Below are 18,359 nucleotides of genomic sequence, written 5' to 3' on the forward strand. Positions count from 1 at the left end.
AAATAGTAGAAACCTTTTTCTATGGTGTCCTTATGCAATTGAAAAAAGTGCCTCACTTCTCTTGTTTTTGATTTTTTAAAAAGTGAAATCAATTTTCCTGAATTTCTGGACCAAGTATTCGAAAAAGAAATCGTAGACTGTTGTAGGCCATTAATTGTTGCAGGAAGACTTTGATTTATATTGCACTCATCCAATTTCTTTTCAAAATCTGACTCGAGCTAATAAATTAAAAATTGTATCTATATTTATAAACGTACCATAAAAGAATTAAAAGTTTTTTGTATATTAACAAAATTTTAACCAATGTTACTCCTAGAGACGTTTTTAAACAAGAGAAACTTCTCAGATATTTCTGCAATATCTCGTTTTTCGGGTCATTTACGTTGATTTTTTTCATCCGTTGATCAAATGTACTGGTCCACTTCAAAATTATTTCTGATTTGGAAAATGTCGTTGGGTCTGCATTCGTTAAACAGTCTGTGTTGTCATCTTCTTCTACGAGATAATATATAAATAATAAATGATTAAAAATGACCGCAAAAAATTAATTTTTCGAATATAACCCAGTCGAAAATCCTACGCTATGTTAAGCTGCACAAAAAGTTGTTTTGAAGTATTGAGATAACCATTAGAGAATTGTGAGACAGTAGATAACTAGCTATAGAAAACTTTCAGGAAGCCTGTTATGGCCGATTTTTCGCTTCCACGGAAAGCTTGAAAATAACAAATTTTGTACGTTTTAAACAAAGCATTCAAGTAGCTTTAAGAGAGTTATCAAAGAGTTGCAGGATTTTGCATATATAAAAAGAAAGCGTTCAGGTGGCGAAAATTAAATGAAGCGTCATGGATGTTTCAGGAAACAGAGGAAAAATGACAATGATCAAAAATTAAATTTAACCTTTCTTTCCATCTTTATTTATCTCGTAAAAATATGATGTATTAGATTATTATATTTAAATATTGAAGAATTAAAGAAAAATTATTTACGTCAGACTCGGTATTTCCACAGTCTTTTTAAAAGGGTACAATTGTTTTATAAAATATCTATTAGTGATATTAAATACTTTTTTTTAAAATTAATTATTATCTTCTTTCAATTAAAAGTTAGTTGTCAATTAATTTTCTATAGTGAAATTACACAATTAATATTGATTAATAATTTAATGTTTCATGTAGAATACTTTTAAAAATTTGTAAATAAAAATACGCTGTTAAATTCATTTTCATAAATTATGAAATTCTAAAAGAATAAAGAATATATTATTTATAAAAAATATTCATAAATATCAAGTATAAAAATAATAATCTTTTTTTTTAAATATTAAATATTTTGTCTTTTTTTAAGAAATTGTATTCATTATTCAATATAAAAGGTTTTCACCGTGTTCGTATTCCTAACCCCAAATTTTGCTCAAGTTATATATAATTTTTTTCGTATATAATTTAAGTGTTTAAAAATAAACGTTTTCTTTGAAAAATAATTTTTATATAATATATAAAGAATAATTATTAATTGTATAAAACGGATTTACAAATTACTATAGAATTTTTATGATTTTTCGATTTAGTTTAATTTAATGAAATTATTCTAGTTTTCAGGAAGTGTAAAAAAGGTAATTAAATAATTTGCAACTTGTGAAAAGCAAATAGAATTGCTTTCTTACACATTAAACCAGGCATTAGGAAAGCATTCACCAAGCAAACTGGTAGACCTTTTGCTAGAAGCTGTCCACAGATATTCAACAAGCTGTAGAAAAAGCTTCCCGTTAAGAAGTCAGAAAGCAAATATCACAGAATTTTAGGTCTAATGTATAAATAGTTGCCATGAAGCTTTTGAAACCTTCATAACAGTTACCTGAAGGCCATGTGAACCCTTCAGGGAAACTTACGATTTTCGACTGGGAAATTGTAAATAAACACAAGTCAAGAAAGTAAGGAAAATGTCTTGGAAAAATTTTTTTTGTACCATATTGTATGTTTTTGGGTGGAAAATGATGCAAGAAAAAAAATGTGACCATGTTTGAAAATTAAAATTCAAAGGGGTCAAATCTGGGTGTTGTGCCTCCCCTTAATTTATTTATTTTTAAAATCTATAGGAAATTAGAAAAATGATTTTTGTGGTAACCGTGATAAACTTTTTGCTTACCTTCATTACTGCTACTTTTCTCACTAACAAAGGAAGTTACTTTTAGCAGATTTGCTTCATTCAATTTTTTTCTTAAAAACTTGTAATGATTGTACAAGCAACCACTTGCACTAATTGCTTCTTTATTTGCACCTCTCTCGTACGGAATGTAAAAGTAATCTCTATCCTCTGAAGGAAACAGATCAATAATTTGATCTGTGATATCAACGAACTCTTGAGGTTTAATACTGCAAATAAATAATTATTAAATTAAAGTTGTAATAATTTTAATGGTATTAATTTAAAAACAAAATCGACAATTTAAATAATATTAATTATTAATTTAGATAGAAATTTATTTTACCGGTAATTTAATTTTTAATTAAAGAAACATCTCATTCTATTACTTATTAATAATTTATTTTGTCACTATCTATAGAATATGTACACGGTACCCTGGAACCAATCTCAACCCTCAACATTCTCCCTTTCAAAAATTCCTATTGCAACTTGTTCGGGGTACCACACTGAATATTTTCCAACAAGAAAAATCAAAATCCGTCGGGCGCTTTTTTTTTAATTTCAATTTTTGTGATTTTAGCGCCAAATTAAAAAAAACTGGTTTTTATAATTATTTAAGGTAAAATTCAACTTCACATGGTCAAATTTTGTTCAAGAAATTATACAAAATCATAATTCCGGTAAAAAATTTTCTGTAGAATCGAAATCTGACATTGGCTTTCGAATTTAAATCAGAGGAATCCCAAAAAATCCGAAAAACTGTAAATATTCTAAAAGCAATCTCACAGTCGTTTTTTTCAAGTTTTCTGTGTTGAATTTTTTTTTCTGTATTAAACACAGAATTCCTTACTCCATCTACAAACCGCAGTGGTAAATTCCACAAAACTGCTGCGTTGGTCAAGATTAATTGGCGCAGGCGCAAATTTCTTGGGAAAAAAACAGACTAGAAACGAATTAAAAATTGTTTTTCTGTTAACTTCATGCTTGTTGTCACAAGTCAAAACGTTTTACTATTAGTGTTTGAAGAATTATTTCAACATTGAATAAAAAACTAATTTAATTGGATGCCAGGAGAATATTCTGATATTGGTAATTTTTACACGATTAAGATTTTAATTCCATATTCAAACAATTGTGCATAATTTTTATTTTTTTTCTTATTTGATTTTAATTTAATTGATTTTAATCACTGACAAAAAAATGTTCATTCTATAATATTTTGTATTGTAAATTTGAAAAAGTAACTGTTACTTATTGGGAAATTTCGATAAATTTTGAAATTGCTCTTATTTTTATAAAATTTGACAGACAATTTGGAAAAAACAATGCTACGGTGAGATTGTTTTTAGAATATTAACAGTTTTCCGGATTTTCTGGGATTCCTCTGCTTTAAATTCGAAAGCCAATGTCAGATTTCGATTCTACAGAAAATTTTTTACCGAAATTATAATTTTCTATAATTTCTTGAACAAAATTTGACCATGTGAAGTTGAATTTTACTTTAAATAATTATAAAAACCATTTTTTTAATTTGGCGCTAAAATCACAAAAATTGAAATTAAAAAAAAGCGCCCGACGTATTTTGATTTTTCTTGTTGGAAAATATTTAGTGAGGTACCCCGAACTTGTTGCAACAGGAATTTTTGAAAGGGAGAATGTTGAGGGTTGAGATTGGTTCCAGGGTACCGTGTGTAGTCGACTGCATGTAAAATTTTAGTTCACAATTTAAAAAGGCTAAATTAAAAAAAATCTTAAAATAAAAAAAAAAGTTTCCATTTTTTTCAATAAAAATTTCTAAATATTTATTTAATTATTATTTAATTAATTAATAAAATTTTATTTTATCTTTATGTGTCAGTAACCAAAAAAAATGTGTTTGGCCAAAATTAAAATGTAGACTACACACTTTTTTGAAATTTTCAATTTGTAATCATACTTACTTGTAACTGTCAGGTCGATCTTTAAGAATGTTTACTATGACAATTTCTTTAAGCAAATGATAATCTACTTCTTTAGATATTCTGTATTTTCCTAATACAATTTTTCCTAATAAAGAACTGTTTAGAAGATGAAATAAATCAGTTTCTTTAAATGGAAAATTTTCTAAAAAAATAAAACACAAAAAAATATAAAAATTAATAAATAGCAACAATACTGGTTCGCATTTATTATATTATTTTTGAAAAACGTTTCAATATTTGAAAATGATTATTTGAAAAAATTAATTAACCTTCAACTGACTCATCAACATCAAGCTCCATCGTCTTATCAAAAGTAAGGTCAAAATTGTTTTCGCTGGTTTCCATTTCGTTTAACATTTACAATTTCAGCTAAGAATACAAAATTTATATTTGAAACTCAATTAAATAATATGTGTCCTGACGCGGTGAAAGGGACCTTATGGTTTAATTGCAAATTGTACTTTAAATGTTCATAATAAAAAATGAATTGAACAAAATAATTTCTAATTTTTGGAAATCAAATTATTTGAGTTGCTCTTTCATTTCCAAAAACTAGAAATTATTTTGTTCAATTCGTTTTTTATTATAAACATTCAAAAGTACAATTTGCTATTATACCATAAGGTCCCTTTCACCGCGTCAGGACACATATAAGGAATAAATTTTCTTGTTAAAGAGATGTAATTTAATTTTAGATAATTTTATAAATTGATTATATTAATCAAAATAATTTTAATAACTTTAATATTAATCACAATTTAATTAAAAATTAAATACCTCTAGTATTTTCAATTAATTTCATTACATAATTTATTACATATTAATTGATTAATTAATCAGATTAATTTTATTTATTTAATATTAATCACAATTTTTATTTTCATTTGTCACTTACTTGTAATTTCAAAATAGAACACAGCACAAAACTTTCACGAACTTTAATTATTACTTCCAAAATCACAGAACTAACGCTTTTCCACTTTTATTGCTTTTCCCAAAGCTTGGGAACTGAGAAATCTCCCACTTTCAAGGTACTGCTCTCTCACGCCGTGGAAATCATGACCAACTAACACTGTGCGTTCAGACTTTCCAAAGAGGGGGATAGTCATCACCACACTATTGGTGATGCATCTCCTTTCTCGTTGGTGCTGCTCATACCCGCGTTGGGTAGTCTGAGCGCCCAAGACTTTTTCAGTGTAAAGCCCAATAATTTTGCTATTGTATCAGATTTTATAAAATTTATCTGAAAATTAGACTTAATCTCACTACGTAAAGTATTATTGTTTGGTTTAATGTTGAGTTTAATTCCTTTTGGTGTCAAAATTGTATGTGATATTGTGATATCTTCTTTATCGACATAAAATTTATTTTGTCCAATATCTATATTGGGCATGAAATTAAAGGTTAAAAGTTCAACGAGTCCAAGAGCGTAATGTTTATTGGGTGATAATTCAATTGGTGGAAAGTATTGTATCTCTTAAGGCCAGGTCCAAGTGAGACAGCGCCATCTACATTGAAACTAAAATTTTGGAAAATTTTCAACAGCCTTTTCTTGAAAACAAGAAGGTAAAATGCTTTTTCCTTTATGGATAATTGATTATTGGCAAGATATACACCAGCTAAAACTTTTTTTGAGTTAAAATAATAAAAAAAATTTCATGTTAATAAATTAAATATGAGCACTTTTTTCACAAAAACTGTAACAGTACTTTCTCAGAAATTACAATCAAAAATGAAATTTCCATTTGGAAAATTAATAAGCGCTAAAAAATACACGACCTAAGATTTACCAATCACGAAAATAACAAAAAAAAATTTTATTAAATATTTAACATATTGATACTGCTTTACTGATTGTGACAGCCCTTTGGTAGATTAGGTATTTCAGGTGGTTAGCAACAGCGCCAATCTCCTCCTTTCGGCAAAACTGCGAAACTTCTGGTGACATATATAACCTGCCAAACGGCTGTCATAATGAGTAAAATATGTTATTTTAAAATAATTTTTTTTTGTTATTTTCGTGATTGGTAAATCTTAGGTCGTGTATTTTTTAGCGTTTATTAATTTTCCAAATGGAAATTGCATTTTTGATTGTAATTTCTGAGAAAGTACTGTTACAGTTTTTGTGAAAAAAGTGCTCATATTTAATTTATTGACATGAAATTTTTTTTATTATTTTAACTCAAAAAAAGTTTTAGCTGGTGTATATCTTGCCAATAATAATCAATTATCCATAAAGGAAAAAGCATTTTACCTTCTTGTTTTCAAGAAAAGGCTGTTGAAAATTTTCCAAAATTTTAGTTTCAATGTAGATGGCGCTGCCTCACTTGGACCTGGCCTTAAATAGATGTATTGCCAGACAAGATTAACGTTAATGAATCGTTCATTTTGCTGGTTCAATGTAAACCGAAGAAAAAAATGGTTTCTAGTCTTTATTTGTACCAAAAGAGAGAAAATAGAAATTTTTTACATCCAAATGATTGCACAAGAATTTTAAACATAAATGACCACACACAAAAGTATTGTAATTTTGATATCTTTTGTGATTGTATTTTATTGTTTTCACTTTGAGATATTTTACAAGATCTCTAGGTGGTTGAAGATTTACATAACTGTCAAAATATACAACATCATTTTTTTTCTTTTTATATGCAACCCAGTGTGTACCAATACTATTTTTACTATCTAAATTAATTATAGCTGAATCAAATTTATGTGGTCCTTTAGCTGGTAATTCATCACGCATAAAAACACCTCGAAAGTGAGAAATTTTCAAAATTTTAGCATATTCAAGTAAATCAGAATTTGTTAACGCTCGATGTGGTAATTTAACAATTTTTTTCATCTTTAGTTTTTTGTTTTTTAGGGTTCCGTACCCGAAGGGGGAACCCTATTAATGAGACTAGTGAAGCAAGGCATGTACCCCCCCCCCCTAGCGGCCACACGAATTTATCTAGAGGGCTGAAATTTGGTACACATATGTATTTTGACGTGCAGATTGCAGGAAAAATATAACAAATCTCATAGGAATTGATTATCATAGCGTTGTCAAGGAAAAACCATGAATTTTTACGAAAAATCCCTAAAAATGACTATGTACCCCCCCCTCTGGTGGCCACATTTTTTCACATAGAGATCTCAAATTTGGTACACTTATGTATTGTTACGTGAAAATGATAGGAAAAATATAGCGAACATGATTCGGATCAATTTACATAGCGTTGTCAAGGAAAAATCAAAAATTTTGAAAAAAAGCGTTTAATCCTCCTAGCGCACACACTATTTGACCAAGACAGTTAATATTTGGTATACATACGTATTTTTGCGTATAGATTACAGAAAAAATATAGCGAGCACGAATGGAGTTGATGATCATATTGTTTTTAAGGAAAACACATATTTTTAGAAAAAATCATGGATTTTTCGAATAAAAAAAGAAGAAAATTTTATCATAAGGGATTCAAATTTATACATTTTTACGTATTTCTACGTGTAGATTACAAAAAATATATAGCGAGAACGATTGGAGTTGATTATCATAGTGTTTTCAAGGAAAAACTGATAATATTTCATTATATGTGCAACTTAAACCCCCTTAAATTTTAGGTTTAAGGGTACGGAACCCTCGGTTTTAATGCGAGTGTAACTCGCACTTGTCCGATTTTTCTCTTTTACAGCACATTCTAATCCGAATCCCTGCTTGTATGGCTTGAGACCGCCGTGGCGCTCCCGGCTTCAGAATAGGGCGCCTGTAGTCCACTGCATGTCGTAAAAGGCGACTAAAATGGGTGCGGAGGGTTGTACCCATCTAGCTAAGTACCGCTTCGACGGAGACGCTGAGATGGGACATTACCGATGATGTATGAACGCACTACGCCTGCCAGGTGTTCACCATGTGAAATGGGACTCTCCCCGTGCAAGGTGGCCGTGGAAGTCCGGCCGGAGAATTTGTCTTCCCGTATCCCATCGCGTGTCGTACGAGGCGACTCAAGCGCGTTCCACACTTAAACTTTTCGGGCGTCCGACACGACACACGTGCCCCCTCTTCAATACTAACTTCTCCTACGTCAGGAGGGGAATGCATTTGGTAGATGGAGAAGAGGGGGCACGTGTGTCGTGTCGGACGCCCGAAAAGTTTAAGTGTGGAACGCGCTTAAAGAGGGAAATTTGAACGCAGTACGCCTCCTCGTCCGGAGGCAGGGTGAGACCGTTGTGGTTTCAGACTGCGGTCTGACACTTCGGTCTGGGAGCGGATGTTCCACGTGGTCCCCGTTTGGAAGTGCAAGATTCTTGTCCTTGCTAACTCACGCCCACTCCTGTTGGGGTGTTATCGGGTCCAAGATGAATGTTACTAACCGTTCCGCCATTTCATTGGGCACCCTATTGTATGAGTGTGTGTGTGAATGAGTGTGTGTGACCTACCAGACCATCGGTGGGTGGAGCTTAGCTCGGAGACGGAACCTCCACGAGGTCCCCACTGGGTACTTTGATTCCCTTCTTCCGCTCAAGTTCTACTTGCACGGGCGAAGGGAATCAATGCTAACCGTCTTCTCCTGGAAGGGCACCCGGTCTTCTTCGCCGTTTTGGTCCCTAAGGACCTTACAACGGCAATTTTTCCCTCCTCATTCCCCATGGTGCATCGGTAGCGAGGCGGCTTGCCAAATCGCCGCCGTTTCAACATGCCGGTAGTGCTTTCGCTAGAGAGATGGATATGCTTAATAACATCGGCAGTTATAGTCCTTAAGGACCCAGCTATGGGATTCCTTTTAGCAACGGCGCTAAGTAGCGTATTGCATTAATTAGCACTAAAAAATTAATTTTTTTTTACAGACTTATTGTATATGATAATCAAGATCAACTCCCGTTTGAATTTTGTCAAAAAAATTAATTAGTGGCGTGTAAGATAAAAAACAAAGTCTATCGGCGCTACGAGTTAGCGAATTGGTCAAGATTTTGTTCCAAATCGCTACGGTGTAATCGCTTCGGAGCGTAGCGCAAAGTCACTAGCTATAACACAAATTGAAATTCACTTAAGAGGAGAATACACTGAGTTTTTTTCAAAAAATCAAATTTTTTTTAGTTTTCGTTACCATAATTATTTAAGATGGCGGTAAAAATTGTTTACAATGTATCCAAGGGTTATAAAAGGGTTAAAATAAATGTTTATGTTAAGCATGGAGATGATTGTTCGTTTTTTTTAAATTGTAATATAAGTACTGTACTGTACTGTACTGTACTGTACTGTACTGTACTGTACTGTACTGTACTGTACTGTACTGTACTGTACTGTACTGTACTGTACTGTACTGTACTGTACTGTACTGTACTGTACTGTACTGTACTGTACTGTACTGTACTGTACTGTACTGTACTGTACTGTACTGTACTGTACTGTACTGTACTGTACTGTACTGTACTGTACTGTACTGTACTGTACTGTACTGTACTGTACTGTACTGTACTGTACTGTACTGTACTGTACTGTACTGTACTGTACTGTACTGTACTGTACTGTACTGTACTGTACTGTACTGTACTGTACTGTACTGTACTGTACTGTACTGTACTGTACTGTACTGTACTGTACTGTACTGTACTGTACTGTACTGTACTGTACTGTACTGTACTGTACTGTACTGTACTGTACTGTACTGTACTGTGTTGTGTTGTACTACCCTGTTTTTAAGTTGTTTTTTAATTAGAAGAATCCGTAGAGTAGCTAAGCGTAGCGTAGCACTACTTAGCGCCGTTGCTAAACGGAATCCCATAGCAGGTATCCCATCTCTGCCTTGAGCACGATAATAAGCGCAATTTTGTATGGCTTGAGATAGAGACCTTTTCTCAAAGCTATAGATTCCATTGTTTTGTTATGACGTTGACTTTCTTAGAGTTGCTTTTTTGCTGCTTTTGCGTCATTAACTGCTTTTGTAATTCCAGCAGCACCACCAGATAGGGCCCCTATTGCACTAAGTCCAGGAAAAAGTGGTACAAGAAATGGTAGAAAACCACCAACTTTTTTCTGGTACAGGTAGAATTCGAGGTTGTTTCACTTTTCGTTTTCAACCTGCGATTTTCACAGCTGAACGTGCACCTCTTAGAGCTGATTTAATAGCAGAAGATGTACTACCATTGTCGAGTGCAATGGATTTTTTTGCAGCCAAAACAATTTTTTTTAATGGAAATATAGCCTTATTGTTTTTCTTTTTAATAACTTTTCTTTTCTTCTTCAATCCCTCTCCTAATTTTGTTTTTAATTTCATTGCGTTTGCAACAGCATAAGCTGCTACTTTTTCACCAAGTTTTGCGTCACTAGCGTGTACACGACTTCAAGCTTTTTCAGCAAGGACTTTGTCTGCTGCGTGGCGATTTTCAAGGTTATTCCTATTTTGAAAATATGCTATATCGTGTTCTTTGCAAGCTTGATCGAGAGGATTGATACCGGGATCACCGCGTGCCAATCGTTTTGCTAATTTTGTTCCAAGTCCACAATATTGATAACCAGGAATATGTAGTTCCACAGGCAAACTGTTGATAATTTTATTTAAGAGACCTTTACCACGTAATTTCCTGGCAATCAAAAAGTACAAAATGTGGATACCTCTTCACTAAAGAAAGGACCTTTATGAAATGAGGCATAAACAAATAAAAACCTTGTATTTATAGTTTTTCATCTCAGTACGCATCAAGATGGAGTTCAAAGAACAATCAATAAAATTACCAGTTACAAGTTTTGACAAAATGACGCAACAAAAGACGGAAAAAAACGTCATGGAAATTTATTACCCAATACGGTGCGAGCTATTTTTTGTGGTCCTTCAATTTGTGGAAAAACAAATGCCCTACTCACACTACTCTTACATCCAAATGGACTACGTTTTGAAAATATCTATATCTTCTCTAAATCTTTAAATCAACCAAAGTATAAATTCTTACAGAAAACACTTCAACTAGTTGAAGGTGTTGAGTATTTTCCATTTAAAAAGCATGTAGATGTTATTCAACCTAATGAAGCTCAATCAAATTCAACAATTGTCTTTGACAACCTATTGTTAATCTTCTGGAAAAGCTAGTTGGTGATATTGAAATACTTAAAACAGTTGATGGTATAAAGAAAGAGAAAAAAGTTTTAAAAAATGAAGAAGTGGAAAAAGAATTTGACAGTTTCAATGATAATTTAAATGAAGAATCATTTAAATCAGCAACATTTGAAGAACAGTCACAACCTTTAGAATTATTTGATCAAGACATATGCAAGGGAAAATAAAGGTTAGAAATACATGTTGACTGTCATCGATATTTTCTCAAAATTTGCCTGGGCTATTCCTGTAAAGAATAAAACTGGTGAAGACGTTACTGCTGCTATGAAGTCAGTACTGGAACAAGGTCGCGTGTCAAAAAATTTACACGTTGATCAAGGAAAAGAATTCTACAATGCGCACTTTAAGAATCTCATGAAACAATATAAAATAAATATTTATTCTACATTTAGTAATTTAAAAGCTGCAATTTGTGAACGATTTAATCCTACATTAAAAAATAAAATGTGGATGCAATTTAATCTACACAGTAATTACAAGTGGTTAGATATTTTACAAGAATTAGTTTTATCCTACAATAATACTATACATCGAACAATTAAAATAAAACCAAAAGATGTAAACAGAACGAATGAACGAAAAATTTTATTTAGTATAATATAAAAAAAATTTATTGTAAAATCTTCTATAAAAATTGAAATTTTAAATTGGTGATAAAGTATGAATAAGTAAATTGAAACATATTTTTGAGAAAGGCTAAACACCAAATTGGACAACAGAAATCTTCACCATTGATGTTGTAAATAATACTGAATCAACGATTTACTTACTAAAAGATTATCAAAATAATCCAGTTGCTGGAAATTTTTATCAGCAAGAACTTGCTCTAGCTAATAATCCTGATATTTATTTAGTTGAAAAAGTAATAAAAAAAAACGTGGTAATAAGATTTATGTAAAATGGTAAGGTTTCGATCATTCTCACAATAGTTGGATAGAAAATATATAAATTTAATTTATATATATATATAAGAAATAAAGATTTTTTATTTATTTTTTTAACCCTGGCGGATTGGAAAAACCGACTTGTAACCAAATTGGGTTACGAATCGGTTACGTTTCGGTTCATTGTGAAATATTATCGTTAATCGACGAAATATGTAGTAAATAACTATTAGGAATGGTTAATAGACATTTAGAGAGCTTATTCATGCAATAATAATAATAAATTAAGATAAAATTTTTATAACGAACAAAAATTTTTTTAATGAGAAAAACTTTTTTTTGTGTCAAAATTAATCTTTCTCATTTTATTGAGAAAATAAATTTTTTTACTCAAAAATTCAAAAAAAATTAATTCAAAAAAAGAAAAATGAGAAAGATTAATTTTGACACAAAAAAAACTTTTTCTCATTAAAAAAATTTTTGTTCGTTATAAAAATTTTTTTTTATATTTGTACAAATCAGAAAAGTTGTTTTAATAAATTGATCTATTTTTTTAAAACTTATATATTTACTTACACATTTGACACTCAAGGGCTTAATTTTAGAAATTCATTCACAAAGTCATCCTTAACGCCATCTAGGGTTTAATGCGCGTATCACAGCTGCCGCTGATGGTAATATACATATATATGGTAATTCAACAACTGTATGCACTGTACACTTAAAACACTTATTATTAATTAATTATATCTTAATTTATTATTATTATTGCATAAATAAGCACTCTAAATGTATATTAACCATTCCTAATAGTTATTTACTACATATTTCGTCGATTAACGATAATATTTCACAATGAACCGAAACGTAACCGAATTCGGTTACCTCTCGGTTTTCCCAATCCGCCAGGGAAAAAGGTGTTTTTTTTCTTCTCTTTTTAAAAAAAGAAATTAAATTTAAGGTTAATAAAACAAATTGAATCACTTTATAAAAAATATTAACATATTGCATCGTTTTTTTTACAAAAAATTATTATCTTCAATAATTCGTAAAATTTCTAAATATTCGAAAATTTCAGCACATAATTTTTTTAATTGAAATGTACACAATTCACAAAATAATCGTGCAACATAAACAGATACATTATCTCTATCATTTTAAGTAAACTAAATTCTCTTTTAACAAATTTTTCAATAATCTCTACATCTCCCTACTGAAAATCATCAGTTAAAACTATGCGCATTACGACACCGACTTCTTTCAAATTCTGCGGGCTGTAGTTTTGAATCAGTCCTGTCAACTCTTGCTTGACATCCTCGTCTTTAATATGATCCAAGTCTATATCTTCATATTCTATTGTGTTAATCCTGAAAACATCGGGCAAATCGTCGATTATTCTCGAAATCGTTATTACCCCTCTTTTAATGTTCACTTCCACTGAATTCAAAAAGTCTGTTCCCAAAAGCAAACCGTTTCGAAGCGTCTCGTTAGGAACCACTTGAGCACTGATTGAATAAACTTCGTCGTCAATGAAAATGTTTACGCGTATACCACAATACCGAATTTCTCCACTCCCGCACCTCGAAATTGTAATTCACAATCGGTCATCACTGGCGTACCTATTTCTTTGTACTCATCTTTGCGAATTAACGTTATATCACTTCCGGAATCTATTAAAGCCACGATTTTAACGCCATTTATAGTTACGTCTTTCTCGCATTTGCCAGCCACCGAACTCACTAAATTGCATTGTTTGACTCGCGAAGAACTTTTACTATCTTTGTCATAATTTTTTGCGATATGCCCATAATTTTCGCACTTAAAACATTTCTGCCCTAAAGCTTTCTTTGGACAGTCTCTACATCGATAACCGATTTCTCCACAACCGTAGCACCGATCAGATTTCTTTGAAGTTGACACTTGCACTTCACCACTCTTGGCTGATTTTTTCGTCGAGTCAATCGTTTGAACTTTTTGCGATTTCGTCGGTCCGGAGTTGCACGTTTCATCCTTTCGTATGCTTTCAGTCGTTCCTTGAACCCCCTATACTTCGTCGTCCCATAAAGTATAATCTTGTTCCACTCTTCGTCCGGAATTCCTCTGATGATATACTGGATCAAAGCATCTCACAGTGGGCCAGGATCGCCGATTTTTGGCCAAAAATCCAATTTTTTCACTTTTAAATAAGTAGTAAAGAGTTGTCCCTTTGTAATCTTTAGTAATTCAAGAATTCATTACATAAATTATATGTAAAAATATTAAAAATTACGTCTTGTACAATTAGTTAAAGTTTGATTTTCAACTTAAAAAAATAATACGTTTCTTTTTGAAATATGAATATACAAAAAGTAAGGTATATAATTATTCTTCAGCATATAAACAATAATGCCAATATGCGCCTTTTTGCGCCTTTTCATATTTTTATGAAAAAAAAGACAATAGTGCGCATGCCCCACATTGAGCCCATACTGTAATTACATTTTTAATCTAAAAAATTAACCAAATTTCATGAAACTTAGTATCCAAGGGTTTTCGGGGTCGCTGATTACGAATCCGGTGTTAGTTTTACAAAATTCAAAATGGTGGATCCAATATGGCGGACATCAAATTTAAAAATTGAATCAATTTTTGTGCAACTTGGTATCTAGGGGTTTTCGGGGTCGCTGATTACGAATCTGCAGTCATTTTTTATAAATTCAAAATGGCGGATCCAATATGGCGGACTTTTTTTTAAAAATTCATCGGATTCGCTTGAAAATCGGTACTCGGGGGTTTTTTGGGTCGCTGATCACGAATTCGATGTCAGTTTTTAAAAAGTTAAAATGGTGGATGCAGTATGATGATCATAGAATTTTAAAAATTAATAAAATTTGTATAAAAATGGTTACACAGTAGTTTTCAAGGTCGTTAATTACTAAAGTCATTCCAGTTTGTAAAAATTCGAAATGGCTGATCCAATATAGCAATTATTTTTAAAAAATCAATTTAAATCAACTGAAACTTTTTTCTAAAGAAATTTTGAGGTTGCTCATTAATAATCACATCTTATTATTTATTTACTCTCACGTAGACTCTAAATACAGTGAAAAGTGATCGAATGTAACTCGTTGGGTCTCTAATTTCGTTAAAGAATCAAATTATTTCTGTTTTCAAGCGACTGCTACAAACCATACGCATGCGCAAATTAATATTATGTCATATTACATATATTAATATTATATCATATTAACGTCAGGTAAGTTATACGGCAGGGAAGTTGATGCTATTACTTATAAGTAATAGACAATCTCACATTTCATAATTGTTTTTACACAAAGTTCAAATAACATGATGACATTTACAAAACGTGAAATTTTAGAAAATATTATAAATGATGATAAAGAATCTGGTGTGGACTATATTTTAAAGAAATTGAACATTGATGTTAAAACTCTTGAACCTGCAGCTCTTAAAGGCTTTAAAAATTCGGTTGCAACACTGATTTCAAAGAAAAAAGGAAAACTTACTGCTGCATGTAGAAAAATTGATAGATTTGAATCACAAAATAAACAGTGGCTAGATTCAACATTTCTTGTTGCTAATTTAGCAGAAAAACATGGAACGCTTACTATGAAAGTTCCTATGAAACGTGGTCGCCCGATTCTGGAATTCCCTGATATGTCTGATCGGTCTAAACGACGAGAAATTTCAAAGGTAAGTAATTTTCTCAAAAATGACCCAATGAAGATTCTAATGGCAGGGCGTTTCGCTGCAAAGAAACACAAAATGAATGATTTAACAGAAATTCTCAATAAAATTATAACGAATCCAGAAAATGTTTCAGAAATGAATCAGTCGTTACAGTTATGTCAAATTAAAGTTAAGTCTGCAGAAGAAGCTTTTTGTTTTCTTTTGGACAATAATCTTTCGAAAGAAGTGTATACGAATATACGTTTAGCGTCAATGCAAAGTGATGCTAATATATGGCCTCCTTACAATGCTGTAAGAGTTGCTAAAATCGATTGTAGACCACCAAAAGAATGCATCCATGTCAGTGAAAATAAAAGTTAGCTGTGAACTCCAGGCACTTTTACATCACACTGCTTCTAGAATTGTCAACGTACAACAGGAAGTAATTATTCAAAGTGCGCAAAATCTTAAAATTCCTAATATTGAAGCAGTACTTATCGTGAGTTGGGGATTTGATGGAAGCACTGGATTTTCAGCTTACAAACAATGCTTTTCTAATTCTAATGCTGAAAATGGTAAAAAAAATAGTGATTCAAGCTTGTTTGCTACTACATGTATTCCTCTGAGATTAATTACATCGACTGGAATTATTTTATCGAATAATCCAACAACCCAATCGGTAAGATTCTGTCGACCTATTTCTCATCAGTGGATTAAGGGGGGCGCCTACTTTATCGGGTGAAAAAAATTGATTTTTTAAATGTTGTCTTAACTGAAAGTACAACTATCAGAGAATATGCTCTTAAAATATTACGTCAAAATACAAAGTATTTTTCGAGTTACAGCTTGTAGAACGCAATAAAGCGCGTGGCCTGGCGCGCGACTCCACTCGCGTTCCCTAATACTTTTCATAATTTGTTGCGCTTATCTACTATTACACCTACCATTAAAATTACCTTTTATCAGCAAAATGTCGTCTTATCCAAGAGCTACCCATAAAAAAATAGTCGTTCATCGAGGCCTGTGACTGCCGTAAGTTTTTAATAAACAGTTTTTCAATCTTTAAACTCGTTTTTCTCAAAACACTGTTTTTGTAGTTTGCGTACACGATAGACAAAAATCTATTCAACCGATTAAGGTCTACCTGGGCTTGTTTTAAAGATAAAAAGTGTCTCTTCTGAATGAACTAAATTTGTTTTTGATAGAGTTAAATTTAGTGCTTTCTTTTAAAGAAAAAATGAGATTTTTTTGTCGAAAATTAAATTTTTTTTAAAAAAGTCATGTAAAATGTCAGTTTTTACTTTCTATAGAAATCTTTTAATTCGTGCAGAAGGCAATAATGTATATTTAAAGAAAAAATTTTGTTTTTTTGTTTTAGATAAGAATTGTGGACCCTAGATTGCACGCAATGGGAAAATTTCAGCAGCGAGGCGTTATGTATATGGCGTTTATTTTATTATTAAATTCTATTTTCATTTAATCAAAAAATTATATTTCAAAGATTTAAATATATAAGAAAACATACACTAAATCTCGCATCGATTTATTTAAATGTGTTTGAGAAAAAAATTCCTGAAATGTACGCAGTTTTTTACCTTCTAAAGTAGGCGCCCCCCTTAAAGAAACAACCGAAACGACACTCGCACAAAAGCAATTGATAGAAAATCAAATTGAGCAATTAGAATCTTTTGAAAAGGAACTACAAGACTGTTGCATTCGTATTCACTTTTCTTTACACTTAACTTTAATTGACGGCAAAGTTCTAAATGCAATCACTAATAATAAATCAGCACAGTCATGCCCAATTTTCCACGCAACTCCCTCGCAATTCAATAATTTGACAAGACAAACAATAAACGACGTTTTTATGGCGGATCCTAATGCATTGCAGCATGGAATAAGTCCACTGCATGCATGGATAAACTTATTTTAGAACTGTGTGCATATCTCATATAAACTTGATATTAAAAAATGGCAAGCAAGAAGTGAAGAAGAGAAATTAATATGTGCACGCAGAAAAGCAAAAATTCAAGAAATTTTATGGGAAGAACTTGGATTAAAGGTAGACAAACCTAAACCTGGAGGAAGTGGCTCGACAAACGATGGCAACACAGCTCGTCGTACGTTTCAAAAGCCAGAACTGTTTGCTGAATGTTTGGGTCTCAATCCAACACTGATTCGTAATTTTTCAACGATTTTGATTGCCATATCTTGTCATCTGCCGATAGATCCAGAAAAATTTGAAGAACTCTGCGATTCAACTAATGATCTTTATGTTCAACACTACCCATGGTACTATATGTGTGCTACGCTACATAAAATCTTGATTCATGGTGTGATATTATAAAAACGAGTGCCTTACCAGTTGGTATGCTTGCGGAAGAAGCATCGGAATCACGAAATAAACAAGTAGGGTGTCCTTTATGTTCATTTCATGAACATTTTGCTTCCTCATTATATGATGCAAAAAATTTGCTTCCTCATGGAGGAAGCATTAACACTGAAATTAATATACATAAAAAAATTGTGTTTGTTTAAATTCAAGTTTAAACATAAAATTATTGCATTCTTTGCATTATAATAAATCGATTGGTATGTATGA

General features: G+C 31.6%; 1 long non-coding RNA gene across 1 annotated transcript; it reads right to left on the reverse strand.

Annotated features, from left to right (window-relative positions):
• Positions 1-145: 145 nt before the first annotated feature.
• Positions 146-5,290, reverse strand: LOC127290894 (uncharacterized). The gene is made up of 4 exons (XR_007844506.1): positions 5,003-5,290; positions 2,147-2,373; positions 302-495; positions 146-218 (listed from the first exon to the last, which is right to left on the reverse strand). It is a non-coding gene; the product is annotated as an uncharacterized LOC127290894 (long non-coding RNA).
• Positions 5,291-18,359: the final 13,069 nt, after the last annotated feature.

The sequence above is a fragment of the Leptopilina boulardi genome, unplaced genomic scaffold (assembly GCF_019393585.1).
Source record: "Leptopilina boulardi isolate dan_hultmark-lab unplaced genomic scaffold, ZJU_Lbou_2.1 LbouV2_94, whole genome shotgun sequence".
In the NCBI taxonomy this organism is placed as follows: Eukaryota; Metazoa; Arthropoda; class Insecta; order Hymenoptera; family Figitidae; genus Leptopilina; species Leptopilina boulardi.